We start from the raw sequence: 20,174 nt of genomic DNA, 5'->3' as shown, positions 1-20,174 counted from the left end.
TGTGCCAGGAACTATTCTAGGCACTGCCCTCTGGGGCTTGCATTCTAGTGGAAGCAGGTAGATAATAAGACAAAAATATATAATAGGTCAGCTAAGACATTCCTGACAGTGAAATTTAAAGACCTAAGTGAAGTGGAAAAGGGAGCCATAGATAATATGTAAGGAGCAAGAACATTCTAGGCAGAGAGAAAAGGCAGTGCAAACGCAGTGAGGCTGGAGTGTGCCAGAAGGATGGTTATAGAGGCTGGTACGGGGAATGAGGTTGGCCAGGCCTGATCCTGGAGGGCTTTGTGGGCCACGGTAAAGACTTGGGCTTTTTGTCTGAGAGAGGTGAGCCACTGGACAGTTTTGAGCAGAAGAGGGATATGATCTGACTTGGTTGTACGAGGATCCCTCTGGGCACTGTGAAGAGAACAGCCTGAGAGGCAAGAGCAGAAGTGGGGGACCAGTCAGGAGACCCTGCAGTAGTTCAGGTGAGCATGATGGGGACTCGTGCCAGAGTGGGGACAGTGGCAGGGTTAGGGTGACAAATGTTGGCTTCTACCACAGGGTTTCATCCTACGATGTAGGGCTCTACCACTTCAGGGAAGCCCAGCGCAGCTGCTGCCTGGACTCCACACCTGTCTGAGCAACAGGTCAGGTGGTTGCCCACAAGCATGGAGCAGAGGTGTTGAGGACTTGGAGTGCACACTGGTGTGGGAGCAACCATGGACCCCTAAGACTTAGCTAGTGGCTCCTTCTGGGGGGTGGGAGGAGTGATGGTTCACTCCATCCCCAGAGGATCCCCAGACCATCCATAGCTCCTTCCATGCCCACCCAAAGTCAAGGCCTGGAACAGCTCAGAGACCACCAAGTGATATTCAGTATTTGAGGGGAGTGCTGAGTGAGGAGAGAAAATTGGAATGTGATGGGGATAGATAACCAAAGTCCCTTGTCAATGACCTGAGTCACCAGGAAATATCAAAGTTGCCAGAAATGTCAAAGAGCCTCTTCCTCTAGCTGTTCCCTTCCCTCCACCTCCATAGGCTGCCACGTCCAGAGGCATCAGTGGGAAATGTGGCTACCACCTCGAGACCTCAGAGTCCACAGTCACAGACTCCAACCTGGCCCAACTTTGTTGAGCTGCTGAGCTAACACTAGCAGTCTTGTTCAAGCCACTGTTATTTGACAGTATGGTTACTTGCAGCCAGAAGCATTTCTACCTAGAACAGCAGGTCCTCGAATATAGCACTGATGAAATGCTGTAGAACTTATCTTTCTTTTATGTCAATTAGCCTGTGGTAAAATTGGTTTCATTATGTGTCCTTTCACTTAAAGTCGCAGAACTATTGACGACATTAAGTGAGGACTTACTGTACTTCCAACTGACAGACCTTAAGGTAAATGGTGTTGAGATAGGGACATCAGAGAGCTGGACTGTTCATGATCAAGATCATGTATGTATGTGTGTTGGAGGTCCTCAGATCAACCCAGACTCAATGATTTGCCAGAAAGACTCTCAGTCTCAGCATATGATGGTATACACAGCTGTGATTTCTTCCAGTAAAAAGATACAGAGATCAATCAGCAAAGGGAAAAGTTGCATGGGGTGAAGTCCAGGGGAGAACCAGGCACAATCTTCCATGGATCCTCTCACGGTGGAGTCGCACAACACACACTTAATTCCTCCAGTCCTGGGTTGTGACAACATGTGCAAAACATTGCCAGCCAGGGAAGCTCGTTAGAGACTCAGCACCCAGGGTTTTTACTGTGGGCTGGCCATGTAGACAGCCCCTGCTAGGCACGTACCCAACTTTCAGACTCTCAGAAGGGAAGCAGGTATTCACTGTAAACCATAGTGCTTGTATGAGCAGTTTAGGCATAGTGAGCCCATCTTATTTAGAAAGTGATGAGAACCCTTTCAAAGTCTAAGTTTCTAGATGCCAGCCAAGGGCCAACCTTGAAGCAGGCTTTTCCAAGGAGAGTGCTTCAGGCCTGCTCTGTTAACTCTTTTCTGCACAGTATGCCACACCAAAAAGATGCTCAGTCTCATCGAAGGTCGGTGGATGGGCAAGATCATTTGGGAGAACCTCATTTTTCTCTAACATTTTCTTCTTCACACTCTATGTTCTTTATTGAGTCAATTCAAGATGGCTGATCATGGATGTTGTTATACATGACTTTGGAGGTTTCCTCGTGCAATTTCGAAGTGGCAGAGTTGACATTCTGCTTTAAAGTCATCTTCCTTATACTTTTTCTTGATTTATAATGTAAGGGAAAAATAAATAAGCAAATAATTTAAAAAATAATCTTATTGGTCAAACTTGGGCCTCTGTTAACTTGCCCGTTATCACTATGCCTCTGGTTTAACATCAGATCTGGAACTCTTAACCATTCCACCAGCAATGCCACTCTGTTTTTTCCTCAAGTCCAGGCCTCCATTAACTGTTCCATGCCCTTTGACTTTGAACCTGTGTGTTTAACTACTTCATCAAGAGCCTCTCTGGTCTGAGCTTGAAGTTGGGCCTTTGTTAATTATTACCCCATCGGTATGCTATTGGCCAATTCTCAAACCAAAGGTTTTGTATAATATTCCACCAGCTATTGTCTTTTGATCTGACCTTGAACTTGGGATTCTGTTAATTGCCCTTTTGCTCCATTCTAACCTTGAGAACCCTCAGTCCTGACCTTGAATCTGGGCCTTTACTAATTTTTTTAAACCATCAATGCCCTTATGGTGTCAATTCTAATCTGCCCTTCTATATTAACAGTTGTACCATTAATGCCCATGTGGTCCAAACTTAAGCCCAAGCCTCTGTTAACTGGCTATTCTATCATCACTGTCTCTTTGGTCTAACCTCAAATCTGCTCATCTCTTAACATTTCCTCCACCAATGCCACGCTAGTATGACCTCAAACCCAGGTACTTTTAACTCTACCACCATTGGTCCACTCTTAAACCTGGGCCTCTGATAGTGCTTCCATCATTAAGACCTGTGGTTTTACTTTAAACCTGAATTTTTTTAACTCTTCCGCTCTCAGTGTCATGGTGGTCTAAACTTCAACCTTGAACTCTACTTACGATTCCACCATTAATAACTCTTTGCCCTTGAATCCAGGCCTTGGTTAACTCATTATCAATGCTCATCAGGTCTGAAACTTGAACTTGAGCCTCTGTTAACATTTCTACACTCGATGCTTTTCTGGCCTGACCTCAACAAACTCTTCCACTATCTATACCCTTATGATCTTACCTTCAACCCTGGCTTCTATTTACTATTCCTCTATAATTGCCCCTTTGATCTGATCTTGAACCTAGGACCCTGATAATACTTGTAGCATTGATCCCCTTTGTGCAGACCTCAGACTCATGTGCCTGTTAACTATTCCATCATCACTTCCATTCTGTTCTGACCTTGAACCCGAGCTTCTGCAAACTATTCCACCATTAATACCCCTCTGGTCTTATTTGAAACTAAAATTCTGCTGACTATTCTTTGGTCCCACCTTGATTCTGGACCTCTGGTTAATATTCCACCATCACTGGCCTTCTGCTCTGACTGAGCCTTCTTGAACTCTAGAATCATCATGGTATCTCTGGTCTGACATCAAATCTAGACTTTGTTAGCTTTTACTCCATCAAGACCCTCTTTGATCCGTATTCTCAAATGGACATCTCTTAACTAATTCAACATGACAGCCTCTTTATCCAACCAAAACCCAGAGCTTTTGTTAGCTATTCCACTGCTGGTGCCCTTCTGCCCTGACCTCAAACCCAGACCTCTATAAACTGTCCACCATCATTGGGCCTCTGGTGTGATCTTGATTAGAGACTTCTGTTAACTATTCTGACACTGAGACTCCCTGATCTGATTTTGTACTATTCCAAGATCTGCACATCTTTGCTTTGACCTCCTCTATTAACAATTCCACCATCAGCCTCTTTCTGGTCTACCTTAAAAACAAGGGGTCTCTGTTAAGTATCCTACCATTACTGCTCTTTTGGCATGATCTTGAACCCAGGCTTTCATTTCATATTCTAACTGAAAGACCCCTCTGATCTCAAATCAAACCCAGACCTCTGTTAATTCTTCATCCAATAATGCTGCACTGGTTGCACTTGAGATTCTTTTTAACTATTCAAACTTCAATCCTCTCTCATCTAACTCTGAACTCAGGTCACTTTAACTCTTAAAACACAATGCTCCACTTGTCTGACCTCAGACCTGATCCACTGTTAACCACTACAATATCGATGTCCTTTTGGTCTCTTCCCAAACAAGGTCTCTTTTATTGTCATTTCACCTTCAATGTCATCCTTGTCCCTAATCAAAGCTCTTCCACTATCCTTGCTCTCTCATCTATTTGATTCTTAACCAGAACTTGTTTACTCTTCCACATTCAAAGATCTACTGGTCTAATTATCCAACACAGCCATTTAACTTTCAAAATATTCCTATTCCTTCACTCTAGGCCTGTCCACAAACCCAGTTCTCTGTTAACTATACCACCATCAACTACCCCCTGGTTTAACCTCAAACCTGATTCTCTGATAAGTGCTGTCACCAGTGCCCTGTGGGTCTGTCATTGAATTTGTACAGTTATCTCTTCCAACATCGGTGCCCCTAGAATCTGAACTCAAACCCCAGGCTCTGTTTTTTCTATTCCCTTCCTGACTGATCTCAAACCCAGATATTTATTTGAATGGCCCCATCCCTGTTTCTCTGGTCTGACCCTAAACCAGGACCTCTGTAACTCTTATGCCATGAATGCCTCTCTAGTCTGAGTTCAAGCATTTGCTAACTCTTCACACATCAACACTTCTCTGTCTAGATATTTAAACAAAATAATTTTTAACTAATTAAAAACCCTGGCCTCTCTTATCTGACCTCCAATCTCAGTCTCTTTATTCCACCATCAGTGATTTTCTGGTCTGTTATTGAACCCTGTGCATTAACTCTTCTTCTACCATCAATGCCCTTCTTATCTGACTGAACCACAATCCCTGTTAATTCTTCCACTATCAATTCCCCTGTGGTGGTGTTGCCTTCCACTGGGGCCTCTGACAGGGCTACCAGTGTTAATGTCCCTCTGGCCTGACCTTAAACAAGGGTTTTTGTTAGTAATTTCACCATCAACAGTCTCGCATTTTAGAGCACTGATCCTGGCATGTGTTAACTAAACTAGTCCATCATCCATGCCCTATTTTCTGACCTTAAACCTAGACCACTATTAAGTCTCAATTTCCATGCCCCTTTGGCTGGAGTATGGTAAATACTCCAGCATTAGTGGCTTTCCAGTCTGAGTTCAAATATTGGGGATGAAAATTACTGAAGCAATAAGGACTTCAAAGTGGTCACTACTAGTGACCTACAGACTGCAGTCAGATATAATGGGGTGAGAGTTGCAATGTGGACAAAACCGTTCACAGAAATAAATGTGGATTGTAGTGGAGTCACAGGCTGGAGTATAGACAGTTCCACGATCCATACCTGACTGTGTGAGCCAAGGAGTCTCCACACCCCAGTCTGTGTGATCCACAGGTGTCCAACTCCAGTTTGTATCACCCTGGAAGTATCTATACCCCAGTCTACGTGACCTCAGTAGGTCCATATCCCAGTATGTACCCAGGAATGTCCATATTCTAGTCTTGGTGACCTGAGGAATGTCCACACCTCAGTCCATGTGACCCTAGAAATGTTCATACCACAGTCTGACACCAGGAGTGTCTATACCCAGTCTTTCTGATGTCAGCATTTCTGAATTGCACTCTATGTCACTCATAGGGGTCTACATCCCAGTTTGTGCTACCTCAAGAGTACCTACACCCCAGCTTGTGTGACTCTTGCTCAGAGTGTCCAGATTCCTGGCTGCGTGATCCCAGGAGTGTTCACACTCCTTCATAAAGGAGAGAAAGAATGAATAGATATTCTTTTATTTTTGTTGCTGATGATTAGATAAATGTAAGTTCAACTAAGTTTAAAAAAAAAACAACTAAAGGTAACCACAAGTTGAATTAAAAACAGAAAACAGAACTTCCAAATTACTTAAAAAAGAATGAGAAATTATTTCATAACAAAAGGTAGACCACTAAGATAACACCAAGGATACATAAAAAATACCGAAAACATACAATAACACAAAATTTCAATTCTGACATAAATATTAATAGATTAAGTTCCATACATTAAATGACAAGGGCATGTAGATTGAGTAAAAATTCAAAACCCAACCAAAATGATATCTAAATCAAAATGATTCAGAAAGATTCTTTTGAATGAGGAAAAATTTATGAGAAAAGTAAAGACAGAGAAAACAGCAGTTGCAATATAAATTCAAAATAAAATAAATTGAAAAAAACATGAAGAAAACTCTTTTTATTGATCAAGAGCATGATAAACATAGAAAATATAACAGTCATGAATTTCTATATTCCACGTACCAGAGACCAAACCTTTTAGCTAAAGGAACAGAACACAGCCAATTGAACCTTGCCAACTTATCCATATGGTTGGATCAAGTTTAGCAGTCTTCCCACCAGACATTAAAAAATAAAATGGGCCTATAAATTAAGTTTAGTGAATAATGAATGGAAAGAGGAAGTGGACACATGGTCTACCTATTGTCCCACCCCTGGACCCTACAAAAGATACTCTCATGGCCTTGGGTGTTCTCTCTTACAGTGAATATGAGTGGCTACAGGTACAATATTGAACACTTCTATTAGATCTTGACTCTGTTACCCAAGGTTGATTTTTTTTTTGCTTTTTTTATTGGGGTATAATTGCCTTACTTTATGTTAGTTTCAGATATACAACATAGTGATTTGATATTTGTGAAATGATCACCATAATAAATCTAGTTAACATTCGTCATCTCACATAGTTATAGAGTTTTTTCTTGTGATAAGAACTTTTAAGATTTACACTCTTAGCAACTTTCAAATATGCAACACAGTATTATTAACTATAGTTACCATGTTATACATTAAATCCCCATGACTTATTTATTTGAGTCCCTTCACCTATTTCATTCTACCCTTCCCACCCCCACCCCCCCCCACAGCACCCACCCTGGCAATCACCAATCTGTTCTCTGTATCTATGAGATTGTTTCTTTTCCCCATAGGGCCATCGTCAGGTGCTTATTCAAATGGGGAAGTCACTGATGGTCAAATTCACCTTACAGCCTCATCTGAATAAAAAAGATGTGTACTGCTCAATTACCGAACCACAAGAAACCCTCAAATTATTTTTTAAAAAAACTTATAGTGGCCATAATCTCAGAGCATGATGCAATAATGACTAGAAATTAGCACACAATTATAAAAGAGGCCACCAAACTCCTCCTAATACACTGAGGTTTGGACCAGAGTCTCTGAGGCTGTTTCCTCCATCTGTTCAGGATAATGCTCTAGTGTTTCTTGACAGGCTTGATCTTGTCAGCTCCCAATGCAGCAATATTACTCATTCTTGTGTCAGAGAGAGTATTCAAGTGCTAAGAACCATCACTTCCTACTCTTCATTATTGATTTTTTCTTAAGCTAGAACAACCTGTTCGACACGATTTTTTACACTACATGTCACATGTTTCAGGAGCTCCCGGAAGAACGATTTCCCAGATCCAAAAAAATGCAGCCCATCTGCTGTTCTCTTGAGCTTTTTGGCTTTTTTATTCCCTCAGAACCAGATGGAAATATGTTCTAAATAAAAGCCAGCCCTGCGTTTTCATCCTCCATCCCACTTGCGTGGTTTGCCAAGCTGAGTTTCACAGAACACAGTGCCAACAAAGTTCACACGCTCACTTCCTGCACCTTTCACCTTGAGCCACGCCCTCCAGTTTTCTCAGGTGAGTTTTATTGACTCAACTAGTCAGATATCTAAATTCAGCTGATAAAGAAGGTAGCCATTCCACTCAGATGCTTTCCCCAAACTGGTATAATTCCTGGTAGATGAGTGTTAAGGCCCCTGGGATCACTGGGGCATTTTATTTGGGCCTTTGCTGAACATCTATGTCACAAAGTAGGTTCTCTGAATGCAGAATTTGAGATGGGTTTGGGGTATAAGATGTTTTATTTGGGATCGATTCCTGTGCAAGGAAGTGGATGGAAGCAGGTGACCTGTGGTGCAGGCCCTGCAAAGCCTTGGAGGCAGCTTTGGAGCAAGCATTGATTGCCCATCAGAACATTCCCTGTTGGGAAGAAATGCCAGCCTTTGTACCACTGCCCTGCTCAGTCACCACATGGGCTGGCCCAGGCAGGGCATGACCTCAGGGAAGTGGCTTTCCAAAGCTGAGGCAAAGGCAATAAACAGTAAACCAAGGAGACAAGCACACAAATTCATCACAAATGCCCTAAGGAGCTGACAGCTGCACAGTGAGTGCTTCCTTGAAGAGTCTGAGTGGTGCCAGGAAAGGCATGAAGAAAGGAGCTGTGAAAAGAAATGGATGTCACTTGCTATCCAGTAAAATCCCGGATTTTAGTAAAATCCTGGTTCCCCCCTTACTCAACCCATGGTCCTGAGGCAGTCCACCTCACCACTCTGTGCCTCAGTTTCCTCCAGATTCAATTAAGGGTTCGGGAGTCATTTCATTATTCTCCTGATACATATGGTCTAGGTCTCTACAGTATGCCAGACACTGTGCCAGGATGTAACAGTGAGCAAAACAAGGAAAACCTCTGCCCTCAGGAAACTGACATTCCCAATGACCCCTAAAATCCATCTAATAATGCAGAATCAGAGCAGAGGTCACCCCTGGCCTCGTTTGTGATGATTGTGCCACATAGTGAGCACCATGGTCTCAATGCATAGTCAGACAGACAATGGGCTAATGTGGAAACTGAGAAAATAATCAGCTGGGTCCACATGGTAACAGGAAGGAAGGAGTCACAGTGGGTTCTTGAGCAGGAGTGCAAAAAGATAAGTGTGGATTTTTAGAAGGGCTATTCCAGCAGCAGTCAATAACCAAAGTGCAGGAAAAAGAAAATTTTACTGCATATCACCCTGTACCTCTCAAGGGTCAAATAAGGGAAAACAGACAGCTGAGGCCAGGCCACACTGCCTGTCCAGCTGTGTGTTAAATGGTCATTTTTGGTTTGTTTGCAGCCAAGTTATTGCCCATCAGTGGCAGCAATGATTGGGGTTTTGGCTTAATGATCTGACCATTTGGTGAGCTTTGTGAATGAATGAATGAATGAATGAATGTTGGGCAAGAGACGGCAAGGCATCCGGTTTGTTAGTCTGCAGCTCTTGCCTTAGGGCTAACAGTGTAGAATTGTGTGAGGGTGTATTGTTTTCCTGTCTCTGGAAGACATTAACAAATTATTTTGTGAAGTCTCTTTAATTAAAAGAGTTCTATTCTAATTGGCATATAGAGAGAAATAAGAATTTATACAAATAAAATATTCCTAAAATTCCAAGAAAATGAGAATTTTAAACTTCGAATACTTTAAGTGTGCTAGACTTGAAAAGACTCTTCTTTCAGAAACTAACTTAGAGACTTTTAAAGAATCCAGGTTCACATAATTAAGGTAAATCTTTGGCAAATGAGACTAGTTTAATAACCGGTTTTATAAAAATAATTATGTTTTCTCTGATTATCAATGTTCAGCATAATATAAGTGTTCATTTTATTCTACAGTACTTGGGGTTTTTCCCCCCTTAAATTTATGCAGGTTTATTGATCAAATAAGCAGCTACTACTCTATAATGTTTAAGATTATGAAAAATGTATACTTGTGTTTAACTAAAATGAATCATTATTCTGATGAATTTATTTCAACAACAATTGTGTTTTGTAGTATATCCACTTGAAGATAATTTCCAAGATCTTGAACTGAAAACTTGTATTGATGTTAAATTTGGTTAATTAATGAATACTCATTAGGTGCCCAGAAGATTTCTATGTCAGGTAGAAAACGGAAACATTGATTACTAAGCATCCTTTTTAAGTAAATATATTTTTGCTTCTTATTTTAATATGCTACAGAGAGGCTCTTATCTTTGAGTCTGTCAGGGAACATGTTCATTTTTGCCACTTTGAAAAGTCAAAGATAGGCAGTTCATAATTATCCACCCCTGTCTTCTCTGTGAATAGAAGTTAGTTACTTTAGTAAAAAGTTATAGTTAATATAAGTGGTTGCAACTACACGGAGGAGCAGTAGTGACAGAGAAATACAACCGTGCTTGTACTTTTGTTTTACAATGTAACACAGTAAAAGCTGTAGTTCACAAACATTTTGGTCTCCCACCCCTGTTTAGTCTTAGGATTTATTGAAGATCCCAAAGAGCTTTGATTTATGTGAATGATAGCTTTCGATATTTGCTGGGATTAGAAATCAAAACCAAGAAATTTTAAAATATTTATCAATTCATTTGATGTTAGCAATGAGGAATGCATTACGTGTTTAACATAATGAATATCTTAATATTGTTATGAAATTAATTCTGACTTTGTGGGTCCCCTGACATCTATCCTCAAGTTAAATGCTAGTTTGTTCCAGAATATGAAAGAGAATAACGAAGGACAAAAGTTGGAAAGTATATTTCATTAGCCTTGGTCTCTAATACATGAATCTTGGGAAAAGCTTTGTGATGTGTTCCTATCATAGTCTGTTCAATTTTGATGAATTTCTGTGCTTGTCTCCTTGGTTTACTGTTTATTGCCTTTGCCCACAGAAGACATTAACAAATTATTTTGAATAGTTATTTTTTACTTTCTGTCTAGTCTGCCTAGACAGCAAAGACTGTTTTTCCAGAAAAATTTTCTGTGCTTTATATGGACTTTATTATGTTCTTAATTTTTGAAGGAAAAAAAAATTAAAAGAACAAAGTTTTCTCACTTAAGTTCTTTACAATTATGTGACTTTCTATGTTTCTTTTTATGTTTTGTCACTTCAGTTAAATAGGTAACCAGTGTTGTTTCTCAGGCATCTGTGATCCTATCTCATCAAGTGTCCAAATCTCCTCTGACATTTTTGATTTTTGCCTTCCCAAAATTAAACTTAAATATTGAAAAAAATCCAAGGAAATAAAATTCAACTTTCAGGATTTCTTTTGCACTGAAAACTATCTTTGAGATTTTACACAGGACCCCTGGAAATTCACAAAGATCTGTTCTTTTGCCTTAGGAAAGAAAAAGATGCTAGAAATAATTCAGCTTATCTGATGTGTTACTGTTGATGAGTTGCATGGGAAGAGTTGTCAAATTAGAAAAGATCCTTGGCCTTCCCTAGGTTAAATTTGTATAACTGAAATGGCATTTATAAACATAAATATTTTAGAAAGTGTATGCTTTATGGGAAGTCCTGGAGATTTGTGCCCTCGCTTTTCATAATACATTGAAACTCAGAGGAAACACTGACTAAAACTCTTATGAAATTTCCGTTGAGTCTTACTATATTTGTCAGTCCCGGTGGTACTTTGCCTGATGATGTAAGACAACAGCAGTATAGAATTATCAGCCACAATCTCAGTTATTATTGTAAATGTTTACTTGGTCACAACCTTACTTATTTAATTTAAATCTAGCATCTTCTAGGCCAATGGTTCTCAATGCATATCATACTTACCCATAAAGTTTTATTAAAATACGGATGTTCAGAACCTACTCCAGACTTATAAAACCTATTTACTTGCTATTCTTGGCATATTATGTATACTATGTTTTAGGATTATAATATATTATATCTCAAGATTGTTTTTCTTCATAAAACAATTATTCATCTATTTTTATAGATCAGATGTGGTGTTTACTGACTTCTTTGAAAATAGGCCTAATCGTTGGTCTTAGAGATATTTTGTCGAAAAAAATTTTCTTGGGGAGGAGGGGGAAGGTAGACGGGGTAAAGGGGGTCAAATATGTGGTGACAGAAAGAAATCTAACTATGGGAGGTGAACACACAGTGTAAAAATGCCTTATTGCTAAAGTGTACAGCTGAAACTTATTGGATTTCGTTAACCAATGTCACCATAAAAAATAAACGAAAAAATAAATAAATAAATAAATAAATAAATAAATAAATAAATAAATAATTTTCTTGGAATAGCTTAAAACTACAAACATTTATTATCTCACAATTTCTATTGGTCTGGAATCTGGGTGCAGCTCAGCTAGATAGTTGTGGCTCAGAGTTTCTTATAAGGTTGCATCTGGGGCTGCAGTCATCTGAATGTTTGACTGAAGCTACAGGATCCACTGCCAAGAAAGTCTACACATGGCTAGTGGTTAGTGCTAGCTGCTGGCTGGAGCATTTCAATTCTCCTCCATGTGTCCTCTCATCCCCCAGGGCCTCTCTTTTCCTTGTGACATTTCCAACGGGATAACCTGAACTTCTTTACATGTTGTTTGGGTTCCAACTGAGGGAATGAATGACAGAGAGAGACAGAGAGACAGAAACAGAGACGGGAAAAGAGAGCAAGAGAGAGAATATGAACCAGCAAGTGAGAGAGAGTTCACCTAAGATGGAATCTGCAGTCTTTTTATAAACTAACCTCAGAGATAATATTCCATCATTTCTTCCATATTCTATTTGCTAGAAGTGAACCAGGAAATCCAGACCACACTCAAAGGGAGATGATTATGCAAGGGCATGAATACAAGGAGGTAGGGATCATGGGGAACTATCTTAGAGGCTGCCTAACACACTGTCCATAAGGTGTATGGGGCCCTAGACAAATATTTTTTGCAGGGCCTGTGTCTATAGAAATGATGTGAATAAAAAATGTATTACGAATTGGTCCATATGAGCGACTGTGATTTATTAATGAAGATTTAGAACAAAGTGCAGAGAAGTATTTGTGTATTTGTTTATTGTCCAATCGATGTACCTAAGGAATCCTTGTAGCTCATCAGAGGCTCTGTCTGACCCCGTACATAGGGTAGAAAGTAAGAGAGAACATCTCTATAAAGGAGAAATGGGGATCAGGGCCCACGTGAGTCCTAGTCCAGACTCGGACACCTCACTCAAATGGTACTTCCAGCACAAGCCAGTCCTGGCCACCAGAGGGGGCTTTAGACCACTTTAAAGAAGACATGCCAGAGCATGCGTTCCCCCTGTGTCTCAGGGCCGGGAGCAGGGGTCCTACTTGCACTGCTCATGGCTTATTAGTACAAGGTATACTAGGTTCCATATCATCTTTCACTAGGAAATTATTAAAGAATGTTAGCTTGTAATATATTAGTGTGCTGGGTTTAGAATATGTCCACGAATTCTTTGATCCTCCTCCATTCAAGAGATGGCGCCTAATTCCCTTCCCTTTAACAGTGGGCTAAACTTAGTGACTCACTTCTAATGAACAGAATTAGGGGACATGACAGTGTGTAACTTCCAAGACTGGCTCATGAGGAACAAAGGCTTCCTACCAACAGCCATGTGAGTAAGCTTGGAAGCAGATCCTCCTGCCCAAATAAGCCTTCAGGTAAGACCACAGCCCCAACCACCATCCTAGGCACCAGTTTGCAAGAGAGCTGGAGCCAGAACCACCCAGCTAAGGCACTCCCGGCCCTCCAAAAATGTGCAAGATAAAAAATGTTTGTGGTTTTAAGCCACTAAGTTTTGGGGATATGTTTTTTATACAGCAAAAGATAACTAGTACAAACATTATTAGTTAAAATTGTTCAGTAAAACTTTATGAAATCAGATCTCCAGTTCAAGGGTGGGGTAAAGTGGAGAAAACAGAGGGGGAATATATTTAGCCTTCTGAAGTAGAAAGATCTTGTTTGTTTGTCAACAGCTACCATTTGTATACAAGTTGTGCTAATTACAGATGTGTGTCATTTAAAAAGCCCCCAAAGAGCTATTGAATATTTATCATTACCCATGAGTAATTGGATGTATTTTAAATATGAAACTGCATTTAAAAGCTATAATTAGCTCCTAGTCTCTGCATCACAGGTCTCCATGTCCCTAGGTAGCTCTGCCCAGGTGAAGGGACAGGAGGTGCAGAAGGTGCGACTCATATAGTTTGAGAAGGTCACAGAAGAACCCAAGGGAATCACTCAGAAGATGAATGAAAAGCAGTCCTGCATGGTGGCAAGAATTCTTCATGGTGGCATGATACGTAGACAAGTCTCCCTTCACATTGGGGATGAGACCCTAGAAATCAATGGCAGAAATGTGACTAATCACTTGGTAAATCAGCTGCAGAAGGCGATGCAAGAAACCAAAGGAATGAGCTCCTTAAAAGTAATTCCCAACCAGCAAAATCGTCTTCCTGCTACACTATTGATGTTCATGAGAGCACAGGTTGACTATGACCTCAAAAAGGACAATCTGATTCCTTGCAAGAAGGCAGGACTGAAGTTTGTTACTAGGAACATTATCCAGATCATCAATAAAGATGACAGTAACTGGCGGCAAGAGCCGGTGAAAAGTTCTTCTAATGAGTCAGCAGGATTGATCCCTTCTCCCCAGCTGCAGGAATAGCGAGTGGCAAGTGCGGCTCAGTCTGCTCCAAGTGAAGTCCCGAGCTGCAGTTCCTTCCAGAAGAAGTACAAAGACAGATACCAGACCAAGCACAGCTCAAATTTTGACCAATTAAATGTTGTTTCGTATGAGTTGTTTGGCTCCCTGCCTTCAGGAGGAAGACTCTGGTGCTGATTGGAGCCAGTGGGGTGGGTCTCTGCCACATTAAAAATACCCTGCTTAGCCAGGACCCAGAGAAGTTCTCATATCCTGCTCCATATACAACACAGCTGCCCAAAAAGAGTGAGAAAGATGAGAAGAAGTACCACTTCATCTCCACGAAGGAGATGACGAGGAGCATCTCTGCCAATGAGTTTTTGGATCTTGGCAGCTACCAGGGCAACATGTTTGGTACCAAATTCGAAACAATGCACCAGATTCATCAGCAGGACAAGATTGCAATCCTTGACATCAAGCCCCAGACCCCGAAGATTGTTAGGTCGGCAGAACTTTCACATTTCATTGTGTTTATCACACCTACTGATCTGGGCACTCAGATGGAAGCCCTGCAGTAGCTTCAGAAGGACTCGGTTTCCATCTGCAGCCAGTATGTTCACTACTTTGACCTCTCACTGGTCAATAATAGCACTAATGAAACCCTTAAAAAATTGCAAAAAGGCTTTGACCGGGCGTGCAGTTCTGGGTGCCTGTCTCCTGCTTTTACTAAGCCTGCAGAATAGGAAGAACTACTATGTGCCCCTCTCCAGTGTTTGGAACTCCATTCCCCTTCCTTTAAGGGTCGCTCTAGCTAGTTTTGCGTCAGCTTTCAGCTCTATGCAACTATCCTAGTTAAGCCAGTAGGTGTCAGCCTTGTTCAAGCTCCTGAAGGGCTAGGCTCTAGTTTTCCTGATACACGGGGCCCCATTGATCAGGATTTCAAAAGGATCTCTGGAAATTGGGGGCCATGAGTACTGTCCAAATGCAAGTGCTAACCAAATATGTCATACATAGGGAGGAAAAGCAGTGGACTCTGTCCCTCGAAAGCCTGCGTTCCTTCACCTTAAATCACACTGGGCACTTCATTTGTCTTTACTTTGAAAAAAGCATTTTTAACTGCAACTTTCTAAAATGCCAAAATGAAATAGCTGTGCAATAGGATGTCATTTGCTCTAGGAAAACCCTTAAAGCAATATAAATGTTACTGTTAAAATACAAATAAACAAACAAACAAACAAACCCTTATAACTTAAAAAACTATAATTAAACTTGCAAAGAGTTTATTCTTGTTTTTCTCCTAGCCAATCTGGCTAAGTGTTTGTGCATGTTTTTGCACAGTGGTTGCTTTCCATTGATACACTTTAAGACTCATCAGAGCTCGTATGTAGCTTGGTGGAGAAGGTAGAGCCCTGAGATGTCAGTAGCCAGGGTCCCTGAGTCAAGGATTGGAGGAGAGCCATCTGCCCATCATCATGAATACCCATTTTAGACTTTACTGCTTCCTGGAATCACCTCCTAGGCCTAGGATAAGGTGAACAAAGTGTCTAGAATGCGAAATTTAAGGAGGTGCTTCAACTGATGAATGCATAAACAAAATGTAGTCTATCCCTACAATGAAATAGTATTCGGGCATAAAAAGGAATCAGGTGTTGATATATGCTACAACGTGGATGAACCTCAAAAACACCACTTGATATGGATAACCCGAGTTTGCCAAGGAACTCCAAGAGGAGCTGGAAAATAAAGACAACACAGAGAAGACAAAGCTGAGGCATGCAGGGATTCTGAGTGTTGATGATATTATTATCTGAGCCCCTGGATCCAGCATCATCCAAAATCAAACTATGCCTGAACTTCCCAGTTGTATGCTGTGGGTCTGGAATTCAGATAGAACATGTCAGCGATGATGGCTTGTCTGTGCTCCTCCGTATTTGGAGCCTCAGCTGGAAGATCAAAGGGCAAGAGCTGAATCATCTAAAGGCTTCCTCACTTACGTGTGTGGCAACTGATACTGGTTGTAGCTAGGCCTCAGTTCCTCTCCATGTGGGCCTCTTCATGTGGTTGATTTGGGCTTCCTCATAGCATGCTGGCTGCGTTCCAAGCCCATGCATCCTGAAAGAGGGAGAGACAGGTGGAAGGTGCATCACTTTTCATGACCTAGTTTTGGAAGTGACATAGCATCACTTATCTCGAATCCTATTCATTGAGGCAGTCACAAGGTCCAGCCCAAGTTCAGATGGAGAAGAAATAAATTCGGCTTCTTGATGGGGAGCAACAAGGTTCTGGAAAGGCACATGGGACCAGAAATATTGTTGGAACCATTTTTGGAGATTATAATCTGCCATGAGATACCAGGCAAATTGCTTCACCTCTCTGGGCTTCAGTTTCCTCATCAGTAATGTGAGAATAATAATAGTGTCTATAGTGTAGAGAGCCAATCACATGAAATCATGCATATAAAGTACTTAGCACAGTGCCTGCAACATGGTAAGTGCTCAGTGAAAATTAGAAGTTTTCGTCAATAATCATTATTGAACAATGAGGTATCTTGGTATGGCTGAGACAGGGTGTTGTGGGTTAAATTCTGTCTCTTCTAAAAGATATAGTCAAGTCCTAACCCCTGGTACTTGTGAATATGACATTATTTGGAAATCAGGTCTTTGCAGATGTACTTAAGATGTAAATTGGGGTCATACTAGATTAGGGTGGCCCTAAATCCAATCACTGGTATCCTTATGAGAAGAGACAGAGACACACACAGGGAGAATGCCATGTGACCTTGGAGACAGAAGTTAGACTGATGTGTCTTCAAGCTATGGACCACCAAGGATTGCTGGCAACCACCATAGGCTAGAAGAGGCAAGAAAGGATCCTCCCCAAGAGCCTTTGGAGGGAGCATGGCCCTGCCCACACCTTGAGTTCAGATTTCTAACCTCCAGAACTGCTAGAAAATAAATTTCTGTTGTTTTAAGCCAAAAAAAAAAAAGACTCAGCAGAAGTTTACTGGGAGCCTATTCTGTGCCAGGCACTGGGAATACAATGGTGATTAAGGTGGGGACACTGCCCCGAGTTTTTGGCAGCGATACAGGCAGTAAAGCAATCAATGGAGGGGCCTTGATAATGATGGCATGGTACTCTATAACAAGAATCTGGGCCAGGGCTCCCTAAGACCACCTCCAGGTTCAATGACTTGTTCTGAGGACTTATAGGACTCTATGTAGTCACGCTCACGGCTATGATTTATTACAGTGAAAGGACACAAAGCACAATCGGCAAAGGTAAAGGCGCATGGGTGAAGCATGGAGGAAACCAGAGACAATCTTCTACAATGCCTCTCCCTGTGGAGTCACAAAGGACATGCTTAATTCCTCTAACAACGAACTGTGGCAACACATCTAAAATATTGTCTACAGAGAAAGTCGCCTGAGCAGAAGAGTCCAAGATTCTTATCAAGGGCCAGTCACGTAGGTACCCCCCGGCTAGCTCGTACCAAAGTCCCAAATTCCCAGAAGGAAAGCAGGTGTTCACCATAAGCCACAGTGTTTGTACAAACGGTTTAGGCACAGTGAGCCACTCATCATTTAGATAGTAGTGGAAACCCTCTAAATATATGACTTCCTGGATGCCAGCTGTATTAATCAGCTCAGGCTGCCATACAAGATACCACAGATTAAGTGGCTTAAACAACAGAAATTTATTTTCTCACAGTTCTGGAGGCTAGAAGTCCAAGATCAAGGTGCCACCAATGTTGGTTTCTGCTGAGGACACTCTGGTTTGTAAACGGCTGCCTTTCTCACTGCGTCCTCACATGGCCTTCCCTCTTTGTGTGCACAAAAAGAGATCTCTGAGATCTCTTCTTCTAATAAGGACATCAGTCCTATTGGATTAGAGCCCCACCTTTATGACCTATTTAACCTTAATTACCTCCTTAAACGCCCCATCTCCAAATACAGTCATTTTCGGAGGTTAGGGTTTCAACATATACATTTGGGGTGGGGGGTGGGGCACAATTAAGTCCATAACACTAACAAAGGGCCAAAATTGCAAGCAAACCTTTCTAAGGACAATAGTCTCAGGCCTGCTATGTTAACTTTTTCCTGCACCTGCTCCATACCAGATTCTGGAAGCCTTGAAATGGCTGCCAGTTACATTGTTCCCTGGGAGGAAGGAGGTCCCATTTGGTCCAGATTACAATGGTTCTTTCCCTACGGATTAAGAACCTTCCTGCCACGTTGGCTATGACTGACAAGACCAGAAGTTGATGGGTGAGCAGAAGGCAACCCTACATGGAAACAGCCTAACAACTCATGCCAATAGAGGCACCCATATTGGGTGACCGTGATCAAAGCCTCCCTTTGGGAAGTGACATGAGAGAGAGGCATCATGGACATCAGTTGAGTGCATGGGCTTTGGAGTAACACAGTTTAAAGTTCAAGCTGGATTTGACTTCTGGCTCTGAAACTCATTGGCATGACCTGTGCTGTTATTTAATAAATATTTGAAGACTGCTTTAAATGAATGTTTACCCTTGGTGAAATTAATGCTCTAAGTCTTGGTTTCATCATCTGTAAAAATTATGATGATAACATTCTCAGCAAATTTTCAAAAGACTCAATAATTTAATGTCATTAAAGTTCTCTTTCATGCTACTTGGATCAGAGTAAGTGCTTGTGCCGAGAGGAGACAAATAGTATTAAGTATAAATGATCAGGGAACAAAAGACTGTGAACTAAGCATCATATGAATGGGAGTGATTTCCCAAGGATGCTAAGCTGTTCTGGGGCTGCTCTAAGCCATCAGCTTTAAAAGTGATGAGAATTCCAAATGACTAGGTGGATGATGAAACAATAAGAATATTTCTGATCTTACCAAATTCTCACGAATCCTTGTAACAAACCTCCAGCACTAATAACATGTTTATACTTGTAGTAGATGGATTCTTGGAAGCCTAAAGAACAGGAATGCACAAATAAACACTAACTGAAAACATGTCAAATGGCCAGAAAGCAAAGTATGACATTGTTTGAAATTTAGCACTGAAGATACAGAAAGATTCCACAAGCACTTACAGTGCTAAAAGAGCAGCTCATCATAATGCTTCAATTACAATAAATCTGAATGTACTAAATAATAGGGTGGCAGGATGCAAAAAGTATAATCTTCAGGAAATGCGAGAAATATAAAATGAAAACACAACAACAGGAGACTTTACCTTAACTTTGTCAACCTAATATAAGCCTAGTAGACGCAGCAAAAATAGTATAATTAATAAAGCTCTAGTAAGCTTATTCTCTTATATTCATAAATACATCTTTTAGTCAGTGACTATGAAACATTAATAATCATTGACCCTCATACTAGGCCACAAAGTTCAATAAATTCCAAAAAGAGGAATGGACACACACCACATTCTCTGACCATATACAATAAAGTTGGATTTTTTTAAACAAAAACAAAATCACAAAACTCCAAAAGCTTAGAAAAATTTTCGATATTTCTCTTAAGCAACTCTTGCTTCAATATATAAATAAATCAAAGTTTGCAGATCATCTAGAGTAATAATATTGAATTTTTTCTGTAATAAAAACATTACATATCAAAATATATAACATATAGTTAAATCTGATCTCAGAGCAAAACTCATAGTTTAAGATTATACTATACAATATATAGTTGAAAAATTCCTAAACAATTAAATATACCCAAAACAAAATCAATAGAGAAACTAGAGGAAATAATAAAATAATGGTATTGATGCTAAACTGGGAGAAATATTTGCAAAGCGATGAAAGAC

The 20,174-nt window shown here is 40.8% G+C and overlaps 1 pseudogene; it reads left to right on the top strand.

Moving 5' to 3' along the window:
* Positions 1–15: 15 nt before the first annotated feature.
* LOC120587095 (55 kDa erythrocyte membrane protein-like) lies at positions 16–16,081 on the top strand (annotated as a pseudogene).
* Positions 16,082–20,174: the final 4,093 nt, after the last annotated feature.

The sequence above is a fragment of the Pteropus medius genome, unplaced genomic scaffold (genome assembly GCF_902729225.1).
Source record: "Pteropus medius unplaced genomic scaffold, Ma_sr-lr_union100, whole genome shotgun sequence".
In the NCBI taxonomy this organism is placed as follows: Eukaryota; Metazoa; Chordata; class Mammalia; order Chiroptera; family Pteropodidae; genus Pteropus; species Pteropus medius.
This window is presented reverse-complemented; position numbering and strand designations above follow the sequence as displayed.